Source organism: Leptosomus discolor, chromosome 1 (genome assembly GCF_034619465.1).
Source record: "Leptosomus discolor isolate bLepDis1 chromosome 1, bLepDis1.hap2, whole genome shotgun sequence".
Classification (NCBI taxonomy): Eukaryota; Metazoa; Chordata; class Aves; order Leptosomiformes; family Leptosomidae; genus Leptosomus; species Leptosomus discolor.
The window spans coordinates 11,390,511-11,404,096 of NC_141391.1; positions in this window are offsets into that span (position 1 = coordinate 11,390,511).

The following is a 13,586-nucleotide window of genomic DNA, read 5'->3' on the forward strand; positions in this document are numbered from 1 at the left end:
ATCTAGTCAGTCTATAGGCCTCAGGTGGGCTCACAGTGCTGGGATTCCCTATGCAGCATTTTCCTTCACTGTCCCAGTCTTTTATTCTGTGGTAAAACCAAAATCCGCTGGTCCCTGCAGCACTGAGGATGGGACTCTGCCAGCCCAACTCAGCCAGCTGCAGCTTGCAAAGCCAGGGTCTACTCACTGTGAATAAGATCATGAAGTTTTACAAGGAAAGAAAAAAAAGATCTTTGCATTCTGCTCAGCTCTCCCTGGGGGTAAGTGTTAAATCAATAGCTTCATTAGCTGCAATAAGCCACTTGCTCTTCCGTTCAAAACAATTGCTTAATTTCCTTATCACAAGCAGTGAGGGAGGAAGGCTGGCAGAGCCAGATCTTTGTGGAAGGATGGGTAACTTATACTGAGAGTAAAGATAGTTCTTGATTACTTTGACCTTTCATCATTATAAATTTGCTTAATATTGTAATTAGAATATGTGCTTCATTTAACCAAGAATGTGAGAAAAAGTAATTCCTTCAGGGGTATTTTTATACACCAGAGACAACTGAATTCAATGAATCCATGATTTTCCATTTTCTTTCCTGTATCCTCTTTTTTCAATGTGTTTTAATTTCAACTCGTGAGAACTATAAAGTTAGACCAAACCTCAAATTATTGCATCCTTTTGCTTGGCACATTGAAAGATATCACTGGGATCATTTAGCCTGACTCCCTGGGATCATAATTTGGGACAGACAAGCCACTAACACTTAAAAAAGGTGTCAAGGAACGGGATGAATCAGGGTATGAAAAAAGTGCTCCACTGGTTGAGTAACAGAAGCAAATCCAGTACAGTAACAGAAGGAATCTGAGATATGCCAAGGTAAATTTAGGAGTATCTTGGGTACTTGTCTAAAAACTAAAAAAATCACTTTCTGAAACAATCTTTTAACCAGTGCTGGAAATTTGCTTTTCAGTACATTCATCAGGGTAAAGATGTGGCTGAATGTTCAGAAATTCTATTCATTCCCCATCCAATATATTGCATTACCTGATGCATGCAAAAAGCTAGAGGAACCCACGGTTAGCTGCTTGTCCCAAACCTTCTTGTCTAGGGATGTGGAAACGCAGATTGGAGACTTTCCTCTGTTCCTTTCTTGCATCCTTTTTTTTTTTGTTTCCCAAAAAACCCATCATTTTTTGGCTTTGCAGGCAGCACGTTCGACAAAGAAACGACCTTATCTGTTTTTGAGGCAGATAAGCAGAAGCAGTAATCACTGTATGGAAATCACATGAATTGAGCATAAGATCAAGCACCCTTATTCTTTGTCTAAGCAGAACTATGCAATTTTTTTGAGTTTACTTTAAAGTATTGTGTAAGCATAGGCCCACAAAGGAAAACCCTGTTAAAACGAGACATTAAGAAATGGTAGTTTTACCTGAAATGACCAGACAAAACCAGTAATAATTTATGTACCTATGTAGAGAGACATGAAATGATAAATTGCCTTACTTGTGCCACCCCGCTCTTTTTATTTAGAATGTGGTGGGTTTCAGTGTCTTGATTGCAAAACTGTGCATAAAGCATAAAGCATTACCTAATCCCCAAGGACAGCACATATGCTTTCTTCAATTATATTGCTTTAAACGCACGTAAGTAAAATGTGTGCTTTGTTTTACAAGAGGCATTTTCCTTGGCAGCAGCAGGAACGCCCCAGCCTTTATTCTGGAACCTCCGCTCCTTGACTCCTTCTTTACACTAAGACCTTCTGACTAAATTTGTGCTGCAAAACTTGTAGTAAATCACTGGAGTTTCATTCTCCTTTTCCAAAGCAGAGCAGTGTGAGTAAACCCCTAATTCTCACTACTAAAAGCAGTATGTATCTAATGCTAACTATTAAGCAAATATTAAACCCCATAGAAAGAAGGGCATATCCCTAAAGCAAATTGGTTTTTAAAAGGAGTCTGTTTATCTTAGTGGGACCAGACAAAATTTTCAACCAGCAACCCTCAGCAAGAAGTTTGTCAAATATGAAGCTTCCTGACAATACTCACACATTCACCCTCATGAGTGATGAAATAAAGTTATTTTTAAAGGCAATACATTAATTTTTGATGGAAGAAAATGTCAAATAATCTTCTCTTCGGACACCTTCAGTATCGTGCAAAGCTTCTGGCCATGTAAGAGATACATGGAGTACAACGCGAAGTACTACTTTAAATCAGTCTCTTGCCAAGACAAGAAATGAATGACTGGTTATTTGTATTAGCCTCACTGCAAGGCTAGGAGGAATCTCCCCTGGACCCAGTTTGTAAAGTGGGGAAAAGCACATTATGCCATGGTCTGAGTTAGTTGTACACGTTTTTCAGAATAAAGTCAGAGAGTCAAGCTAGTGCTGGCTTCAGAAATCCTGTGGAGTTGAATAGTCTGTGTTCCAAGACAACAACTCTTTCCTGCAGAGCCTTGAACTGAGGGTGATGTCCCATAAGGAGCACAGGTTTACTTGAAGATCGAACCATTTAGTAAGGAATTAGAAGCCTGCATTGAAGGCAGACTCCAGATCCTATAGGGATGACAACTGCATGGTCTTGGGGTGCTCATAGGCTGCCTTGTAGGGGAGCAATACCTGAGGACCAGAAGAGGAGCATGTTGACCCACACAGTGGTCCAGTCCTCTTCTGGCACACAACAGCTACACAGAGGCCAAGGGATGGCCCTGAAGTACATGGGTCATTAAGAGTTACACTCTTACAGAAACAGATATTGCCTGTGGCGAGGGAGATGGGAAGTTTCTTCCTCTGAACAGAGCACTGGTGTGATCCAAGGAGCATTAGTGGGAACCAAGTCAATTTAAATTTATTTGAAATGAAGGTGTTTGATAGTTTACTTTGGAATTACTTATAGGACTATCTATAGGTGCATGACAGTGCAGTATGACTACATAAGGAAAGGTACCCAAGCCTCTTCTAGGGTTTTGATCATACCTCAGTTTTCCTCAGTAGCTAAATCCAAAATCAGCTCTGCTTTTCTTGGTTCCTTTATTTAGTTAGTTTATTTATTTGTTCACATTTATAGACAAATAATACAGCTGCCTTGCTGCTGTTTTGGGCACTTTGACCGTATGTTAAAAATAGAACACATGAATGCAGCAAACAGACACAGCAACCTCCCAAAACACAGACTGATATCCCAAATCCTGATAACTATTCTCTTCCAAAAAAGCCAGAAAAAGATTAAGATTAAGAAAATATAAGATTTTCATATGTTTTGTTTCAAATCAGGAGTTGAGAGAGTTTTCAGACATAACTCAGAAAATGCAAGTGTACAAAGCCCAGAAGGAATCTGCAAAACATCAACTACAGAAAAAAAGCACAAAAGGTAAACTTTGCAGTGGGAAAGTATGAGACCTTCACATTTCAGGGACATTCATATTGTCATATCACTTGAGACTTTCTGACCAACATATTTTCCCACTATAAACAGATAACTGTTTAGCAAAATTTTTTTTATTGGAATACTCCTTTGTGGTGGGTTGAACCTGACTGGCTGCCAAGTGCCCACCAAAGCCACTCTTTCTCTTCCCCCTCGGATGGACAGGGGAAAGAAAGAAAATATAACAACAGGCACGTGGGTCAAGATAAGGACAGTTTAATAAAGCAAAAGCAAAGGCCATGAGCAGAAGCAAAGGAAAAGAAAGATTTTTATTCTCTGCTTCTCAGCAGCAGATGATGTCCAGCCGCCTCCCGGGAAGTAGGGCTTCAGTGCGTGTAGTGGTTGCTCCGGATGACAAACATAAAAACGAATACCCGCCACTGCCTCCTCTTTCCCCCTAGCTAATATTGCTGAGCAGACGTCAGATGGTACAGAATATCCCCTTGGTCAGTTTGGGTCAGCTGTCCTGGCTATATCCCCTCCCAAGATTTTGCCCACCCCCAGCCTGCTAGGGAAATGTTGGAGGGACAGCCTTGATCTGCAGGATCCCTGCTCAGCAGTAGTCAAACACTGGTGTGTTATCAATACCTTTCTAGCTACCACTACACAGCATGATGAGGGTTCCATCTCAGACAGACCCACTACAACCTTTTTTTCATTTTGAAATTTGTAACTGGGAAACATCAAAATGCCTTTTTTACATTTTTTATTTAAATTGTTATTTTCAAAATTGATAGTTTTATTTTGATTTATTTTGTAAATTTTCTTATCTTGTCTTCACTTCCTCCCTTCTTTTCTTGCCATTAAATCAAGGAATTTCAGGAAAACAGGGATTAAGAAGCCACTTGGTTTTCACTTCTTGTCCAAAGGAAGAAACACCTAATCTAAACCCCACCTGACCAATGACTATTTAACCTGTTTTTGAAGTCCTCCACATTCATATGCAACCCCCAGGGGAAGCAGCATGTGCTTTCAGTTTCACACTATGAAAGTACCAGCCTGGTGATCTGTAACACAGCCCTTGCATTTCTTCAGACACACTGAACTGCAAAGGAAGATGTCATACAAAATCATGATTATGACTTGGGACACAGAGGATCAGAGTAGACTTAGGACCAAGTGTTGTGAAGTGCAGACAGAGTCCATCTGCTCTAAACAAGGTTTGTCCTCAACAATAAGGACATAAACCAGTGTGCCTGCTTGTCCTCAGACCCAGAGGTTGGTCCTTGTCTCCTCCTGTTTAGCAGAAGAGGTATAACCTCTATATTCCTTCATTCCTTTCCCATTTATTGAAGACTCCCCACTACCATAAGATTTGTATTTTGATTGATTGTGCTTCTCACAAAGTCTCATCCACATTCTTCTTTTAGTGACCCACTCTTGTGTCATATGTATTTTTTTCCTTTTCATCTCTACCCAGAGACGTTCAGCACAACTCACCTCCTACTACATTCAAGACCTCAGTTGTGGCCTATGTCTTTGATATGCAAGGAAAATTTCCTTCCTCTCCTCCATCAACACACTATACCCTTTTATATTAACACACCAATTATGTGAATTTTCTCACCAAGTCTGTTCTGTGAATTAAATCACATTCTTATCATCTGCATTTATAATTTCAGGTTCATAGCTGTATTCCCTGTGATTTTTATCTTATATACAGAAACCTAAAATGTTTGGCAGCCTACTCTATGATCCCCTTTGTTACTCCTACAGCCCTATAGTGAGTAAATAACAATTCTAGTTTCTTGTCCAAGTCAGCAAGTCAACATTGTTTATACTCATGTGTAGTCACCTGTCCCATACTAGTCTTGGTTCTGGATTAAAACTCTCCTCAATAGATTTGCAAAGAAATCTCCAAAGTTTCTCTTCCCCTTTTATGTGTTTTGGACTCTGTCATCAGTCAATGAATGCCTCATGAAATATTCTTGGATAAAGCAGTGAAAGCCCTCCTGTCTGCACCATCTGCTCAGCCGTGCATTTGTCTACTGGATGCATCTTTCTGTGGATGCGCTTTGTCCCTTCACTGGAGGGGCAGATGGGACTTCCCAGTCCTTCACTTTTCCTTCCAGTATCTTGCGGTCATTTTGGATCAGTGTAGGATCATTAGCAGGGCTCAGATGACTGAGCAGAACCATGCCTTGGCCAATGGTCTGGATGTGCCTCAGCAACCTTCAGTAAAGTTTCACCTCCCAGGTACCCTCTGGCACCTCTCAAGCAGCCTCTGGACCTCTGGGCAGAGGCTTTCACCTACCACCCTCATAATGCTTGACTTATTGACTTGGACAAAAGCTTAGAAACTAGAAGAGATATTTACTAATTATAGATATTACTTATAATCATTTAGGTCTCTGCCCCTTCAGCAGCATGGCTACCCAGCTGAGCTCACTTTCAACCTGCCCTGGAAGCTCTCACTGAGTGTTTGGTGGAACAGATGACACACAAGCATATATTTTCTTCTCTTCTTCTTTATTTTACTACCATGATATTTTTGAAATTTCTCTATTTTGACCAAAAAAAATATTCTGGCCAAAAAATAAAATTAAGGAGGATTTCAGCATTTTGTAACTTTGCAAAATCTGGAAAGTTTTGAAAGCTAAAAGTGGAACTGAACACAAAGAAAGAAAATAAAACCTGATATATGTGGGTTTTCTCCTTTCCTATACTTTATTGCCCCCATCCTTTTTTTTCTTTTTTCTTTTTTTTTACTGCTGCTGCTTTTCTTTTCCAGAATTGTCCACTTAAATGAACAATCTACCTTTTAAGAATAGAATAGAGACAGACCATCACACTTCATCATCCACAAAATTACCGTTAAAAAGAAATATGATCACTTTATGCTACATCATCTTTTTTTTTCAGTTCTCATCAATACTAATACCTCCCCGACTTCTCAGTAACCAACATCAGTCACTGCAGTTCAGAGCAGTGATGTTCTGCACTCCTAAGAAATTTCCTCAAACAGGGAGATGCTTGCAAAATGCACTGTCTTGCAAATACTTGCAAATGTTTGCAAAATATCCCTCTCTGAGGGCTTTAAGATGTAGCTTCACATAAAGCACATTACAATGACTAACCGAGGCAGAAACAGCATGGATCGCAGCGGCTGTGGACAGACACCTCCTTGGCAAGACGGAAATGAGAAAGTACCGTGCTTTCCTGTGAGCCCTGGGAGTGCTTAGGTCAGCCAGGTGACTTCCAGCCATCTGCTCCCTGCAGGAAGAATATTTGTTACTGCCTGCTGGGGGGAGCATCTCCCCAAAAGCAGGCATCTGGCAGTGCAAGCCCTGCACAGCACTGCTCACACACATCGGCTCTGGGGACATCACACTACGCTGACCCACAGCCACCGTGGAAGCAGTGCACTCTCAATTCTCTTTCACCCCAGCTCACCTCATTCCCCAGCATCACGGCAGAAAGTGAAGACAAGCTTCGTTGGCAAGGCATCGTGGGTTTTGAATTATATTTGCAAGGTTGGAAACAATCAACTACAAGGAGAATAAATCATAGAGCATCATTCTAATGTATATATATAAAACAAACACGATGTTTTCCTAAATCCTTCTCTGTGCCATCCTTTCCTTTGCTCATGCCACACACCAGCTGAAGTCAAGTAGTCCCATGGTTGGAGCAAACCTGGTAGTAACAATTGGATTAGAGAATACTGATCATTTTTCCTAAATTTGTTTCTCACTATTACAGCAAAATTTTTACAAAAAGGATTATAGACAAGTATTGATCAAGAGGTAGAGATAAGGATCTGGCAGAATCTGTGGTACCCAAAAGCTTTTGGTTTGAATACCACAGTTCTCCAATTTGGAGAATGATTTGAGAAAGCTTACTTTAAGCATGGCTTTTACATGGTTTTCTATCGCATTTTCATTTTCTAAGTGTTTCTTAATCTAATGGTTAGGCCTAAATTCTTACTGGCTAGATTAATAACTTTTATTTCTATTAGCATTTATTACTGATTTTCTGCAGCTTTGTTATTAGTACTCTTCATTTTGTATTTCATTACTAACCAAAACCAAGCCTAGAATTAAAACAGGCTAACAAAAATAATCACATTTATATTCTAACCAATAAATAAGTCTTCTATAAACTTTCTAAGCAGAAAGATAACTACTGTATGTCAGCATATCTGCCATGCAACTCCCTCATACAAAACAATTTTCTCAGCCCTAATTTTTCCCAGTTTGTGTTTCCAGAAAGCTAAACTCCTCAGTAAACACCCATTTCCCATAAGTGACCAGCTGAAGTTCTCAACGAATTCCAGCCTTTTTTCCCCTGAAAGTACTGGACCTGGCTTCCTGCTTTTTTTCTGTTGTGATTCTAATATAATTTCTTGAAATCCAGTCTTTACCTGTTTTAGGAGAGTTTTATCTCATCTGTTGACATAGAATTTGAAGTGATGTCAGACCAGGAACTGGGCACTGCTGACAGCTTTAGGGGCTTGAGGGTCACCACAGGGCACTGGTTCACTGCTGTTTTAGGATTAGCAAACAAGAGCTAAAACTCATACAGCTCCTAGGTTGTAAAGCCTAACTAATCAAATGTAAGCATTTCTTTTGTTCTATCTCCTCAATTTTATGAGTCTCTCGTCTCTCTTTATGAGACTGAATAACAGCCAAATAACCCATTGTCCCTGACAGACAATAACACTGAAGTGCTCTAGAGAAACCCCAATGTGCTTTTTTTTTTTTTTTTATTTCAGGCATTTTATATTTCTATTGCTTCCTGCATGTGGTTTTAATGGACTAGAAAGTATCTTTTAAGTAATTTTTGCTTTGACAACAGTTCCTCTAAAATATTACAGGATCCTAGGTCTACTAAACAGGAGGAGAGGCACAAGTAAATACCCTTTTTATTTCCAAAATCAAAGCTATTGCCTCCCATGCCAGTACCAAAGAGTGATGAAACAAAGTGAGCTTCAGCTTGCATCCATGATTACAGCCTCGCATATCTTCCTAACCTACAACGTGGTGACATTTATCCACTTCATCATAGGGAAACTTCCAAAGAAAATCCCCTTTGAAATTCCTTTTATAACTTATTTTATACACACTATATTTTGACTTCCCAAGTTTTTTCCAAAATATATTTGCTGAACAATATATTTAAAGACTCTGGAGTAATAAATTATCATAGAGCAACCAAACAATTAACTTATACTTCATTGGCCCAACATTTATCACTATCATACGGTAAGACCATGGCTTTATTACTATATTACCTTCACTTTCTACTTTGTTGCTAGCCAAAAGCAATTCCATCTAACAATTGCAGCTTAATTTTCCTGTGCAGTTAACATGCTCTGCCGCAGGAAGCTGTTTCACTTCCATGGGTAACAGGCCAGACTCAGTGGGTGGTGCTAAGAATTCAGTTATATCAAGTAGCTATGGGGGATTAAAATAGTTTACTTGTGGAATATTAGAATTAATTGAGTAAATGCTTAAATTTAGGCTGAATTGAAACTTGGTTTACTTTGATTAGCATGAATGACTTAGAGGGTGTTAAGGAACTGAAATTATAAGAGTATAATTGCCCAAGGATTTCTTTGTTCGAGCTCCCTCTCGGAGGGTACCAGCTTGAGCAGAAATAAACCGACTCTGTGGCAGAACCTAGGGTCCGAACTCTTCTTTATATTTGGGCATTAAGAGTGCATCCAGCCACACGTAGACTCCTTTCTAGAGGAAGTTTAGAAAGCAAGGGAGTCCAGTCTGAACCTCACAACTCAGCATAGGATCTCCCGGGACTCTTCTATAACAAAGATGGACTCTTAATGAAAGGTATTTTTCAAGGTCTGCTTCTTTTCTGTCTGCATTTTTCTTAGTCTAAAAAAATCTTTGTAAGGTTAATGCATCAAGCAACACATATCGAGAGCACCAAACTGTCCACTACAAAACTGTTTTCCATTATTTGGAAACTTTAGTCTCTATGAAATTAATCAGAAGTAGAGGCATAATTTAAACATACATCCTTGTTGCTGCTAGGAAGCTTCTTATTTGTAATGTGATAGTCTTTATTCCTCACTGTGGATGGTAGAAGCCCACATGCAGTCTCACCAACAGATTGAGCCCTGGCTACACTGAGTTCTTGCCCAAGAAGAGGCAATTTAATTACTGACAACAGATCGGTAATTTAACAGTGGTAACTCAGGACCCGACTGTAGTTACAGGAAGTGGTTTCTCCAGGATCTTCCCATTGGCAAGAGAAGAACCACCAGTCCGTAACCTGTGATACACAACTTGTAGGTTTATTCTTTTGTGTAGCAGAGACCTAATACACTCACCTGCCAATCCCTTGTAGCATTTTGCTGGTACTCACAGGTATCCATGAAAACCAAGGTTTTCATGGTGTCATAATACATGTAGTACTCTACCTATCTTTCGCTGTCTGTAAAGTATTTCCCTTTAGGCATCTGGCAAGCAAATAATTTCTTTCAATGGTCCTCCAAACTCACTACTGGGGTAGCATCTTCTGGTTCCCCTTTAGCACTGAGTGTTTTCCACTTATCACTGGAGTGCCATTGGGTTTTTTTGCACCCCTGCCAAAACTCTGAGGTACCACACTGTTAGTAACACTTCCAGGGTCACTTCCAGTACACACTGTTACTTCCATTGCTTTAAGTAACTCCAGTATTAGTGACACTTCCAGTAATTCATGCAAAATACAGAATTTGTCACAGAATGCTAGAAATATTTAGGTTGGAAGGACCCTCTGGAATTCACCTGGACTCACTCACGGCTCAGAGAAGGACTAGACTCAAAGTTGTCAGGGCCTTGTCAAGTTTAGTTTTGAACATTTCCGTGGATGGAGGTCTCTTAGCCTCTCTGAACGTCCATGTCAGTGCTACACAACTGTCATGGTGAGGATTTTTTTCCTTATACTGAATCAGAGTTTTCCTTGTTGCAACTCTCACCATTCCCTCTTGTCCTTTCACTGTGCACCTCTGAGGAAATGCTGGCTGCATCTTCTCCACAATTCTCCTTAAGAGAGTGAACAACTGCAACTAAATCAGCCCTTAGCTTCCTTTTCTCCAGGCTAAACATATCCAGTTCTCGTAAGTCATATCTATCTCCATGCTAGCGGTTGTCCACTGTGTTCTCTCCAGTTTGTTGATCTCTGTCATGGACCAGGTACCCCCAAAATGGACAGTATAGTCCAGATTCAGCTGTCCTCTTCCCTAGCATGAATGTAAAACCTCAGAAGTTCAGTGTCTGGAATCACAAGTTGTTTCGGTATTGTGTTTGTAGAGTACCCAACACTATGGGGCTCTCCACCTGCATGGATTTTGTGTAAAGAGGGGAGGGGTTCATGATAAAAAGTTACAGGTTTCAAGCCTGGAAGTGTTTAACATTGGGCATGAAAAGCATACAGACAAGCATATGGACATAATTCCTTCAGGAGTAGTGCATCAGACCAGCAAAACAGGGCTGAGACTATTAGAAGAAGCTTTGATTAAAAAAAAGAAAATAGAAAGTCATTAGGATATCCAAACTGGGGAAGACTTGTGAAATGTGAAAGCCATGTCCACATGCTGACACCTGTCAAGAGTACAGAGGCCACAAGTCAAAACCTGTAAAATCAATCAAGCATGTCTTTTCTGTAGGCAGAAGGCAGCTGCTAAGTGACCCCAGCCTCCTTGCTGAACAGCGGGATCACCACTGTGCACATCTACCTTCTGCTGAAAGATTCATGAGACATTTCTCAGGCAGACAAGGGAGACTCAGTACTCCATCTGCAGGCATGGGGGGACCAGGTAATTGGGCCAGGCTGCCGCTGAGCCCTGCAGCCAAACTGGAGAATTCAGAAATGAAATCAGAGCATCACAGTCAGCTCAGGAGTGGCAGGAGGTACCTAAGGATGGCAGCTTCAGCCCAGGAACCTCCTCACTCAACTGAGGACCTGGGGAGGAGCTGGACTCCACCAAAGCATGTCCTTCTGCAGGCTGTCAACAGGGTCATATTTATAGCTGCTGCCTAAAATCTGCCTTCATAGAAGGGGTGTGCATGTAGGAATTACATCCTTTTGTTCTGATCCAGTTATTTTACCATGGTAAGAAGTCATAAAAAAAAGAAAAATTTAAAACATGTTTTGGTGGTACCATAATTGTTTTTTTTTTTTTTTTTAATAATATGATTCAATATCTCTTACTCTTACAAGCAGTCCACTATGAAAAAATGAAAATACAAAAGTTGCCAATGAAATAGGATGTTAGTCTAAACTGTCTGACTGTGACTGACAGAATGTACTTGGGAAAGGTTCATTTTCTTCTACAGCATGAGATGAAAAATAGTTTTCATCACTCTCCTGCAAGCCAACCACTATAATTTTTATTTCATAAGGATGCAATTATTGTGAGATGTTAAGTCCCCTCTAAAATATGCTTGAACTCACTGAAGGGCCATTAAAATTTATCAGCCTCACATCACAGAGGTCTTGATGATTTTCTCACCTTTTAGTTTCAGCTAATATGGCCTCACTGACCTCAGGTTTCATGTAAATGTCAGATTAAGACTAAGATCTCCAGCATGGCTAAATTCTGACCACCCACTTAGATGTGACACTATATGGCTGGGCTGATATGGCTCACACATAAGCGTATTTAGTCTTTTTAAGTATGCAGGGAAGTAGATAGTTTTGTCTAGAAAGACAAAAAGAGACAGTAATGGAAACCATTTTAGGACAGGAATCCTAGATGACAGTTGTCCAGCTCAGAAAAGAGAGAAGCTGCAGAGAGCAGCATCTTTGACAGGGTAATTCTCCTCCTGTGCTAGGGGATAAGACAGCATAATTTGACTCATTTTGTACTCAGTATGTTTATAACAGTTTAGTTTACAAGTCTTCCCAGATGTGCTGGTTTTGGCTGGGAAAGGGTTAACTTTCTTCACAGCAGCTAGTATGGGGCCATGTTTTGGATTTGTGCTGCAAAGAGTGTTGATGACACAGGGATGTTTTCGTTCCTGCTGAGCAGCGCTTACAGAGAGCCAGGGCCTTTTCTGCTCCTCACACCACCCCACCAGTGAGTGGGCTGGGGGTGCACAAGGAGCTGGGAGGGGACACAGCTGGGACAGCTGACCCCAACTGACCAAAGGGATGTCCCATACCATAGGATGTCAAGCTCATCATACAAAGCTGGGGGAGGAAGGAGGAAGGGGGGCATGTTCAGGTATGGTGTTTGTCTTCCCAAATAACTCTTAACACATGATGGAGCCCTGCTTTCCTGGAGATGCTGAACACCTGCCTGCCGATGGGAAGCAGTGAATGAATTCCTTGTTTTGCTTTGCTTGTGTGTGCGGCTTTTGCTTCACCTATTAAACTGTCTTTATCTCAACCCACGATTTTTCCCACTTTCACCCTTCCAATTCTCCCATCCTGACGTGGGGAGAGTGAGCGAGTGGCTGTGTGGGGCTTAGTTGCTGGCTGGGGTTAAACCACAAGAAGACGTTAATCAAGCTACTGCAGTGAAATTCTCCCAACAGACATCCTACAAACCAAGACAGAGTGTGTCATGTTATGACAACAATTTTTAAAAGTGAATAAAAACTTACATATCTGAGAGAACCTTTGTAGCTAAAGAGTAGCTTAACTGCTCAGCCAGCACGTGAGAAGTCCTGGCAGGTAGACCTTATGATCAAAGTGCCTTTCTAATCATACATGCCAACACATTCAACTTCCTCAGCTGATTTAAAAATCCAGCTCTTTATCTCTAGTCTAGGTTTCAGATACTAGCAGTCAATAGCATGAACAATCTGGCCAACCCTCATGTGAAAAATTATAGGTGAGATCTCCCAAATACAGAATTTTAAAAATCGTGAGATTTAGAAGGTAGCTTGGAAGCTCTGTTTTTTTCTGCTAGGAGCCTTCTGTCTCTTAACCTTCAGAATTTGCACACCAAAGTTTATCATTGAAACAAAAAGGCTCTTTTCTGCCAGTTGGGATAGGTGTGTATGCATTCGCACAAAACTAGCAGTTTTATCTTTTGATTTTCTCAAAAAAAAAAAAAAATTCAATGGCCTCCTAACATCATATGAAGAAAAAAAAAAAAAAGGCAATATAATGACTCCCATGGACCTTCAAAGTACTTTGTGTAACAGATTATTAAGGAATGCCTATGCTTCATCTGCCAAAACATAGGGTGTCTGGATCTGACTCAACTTCAGGAGCTG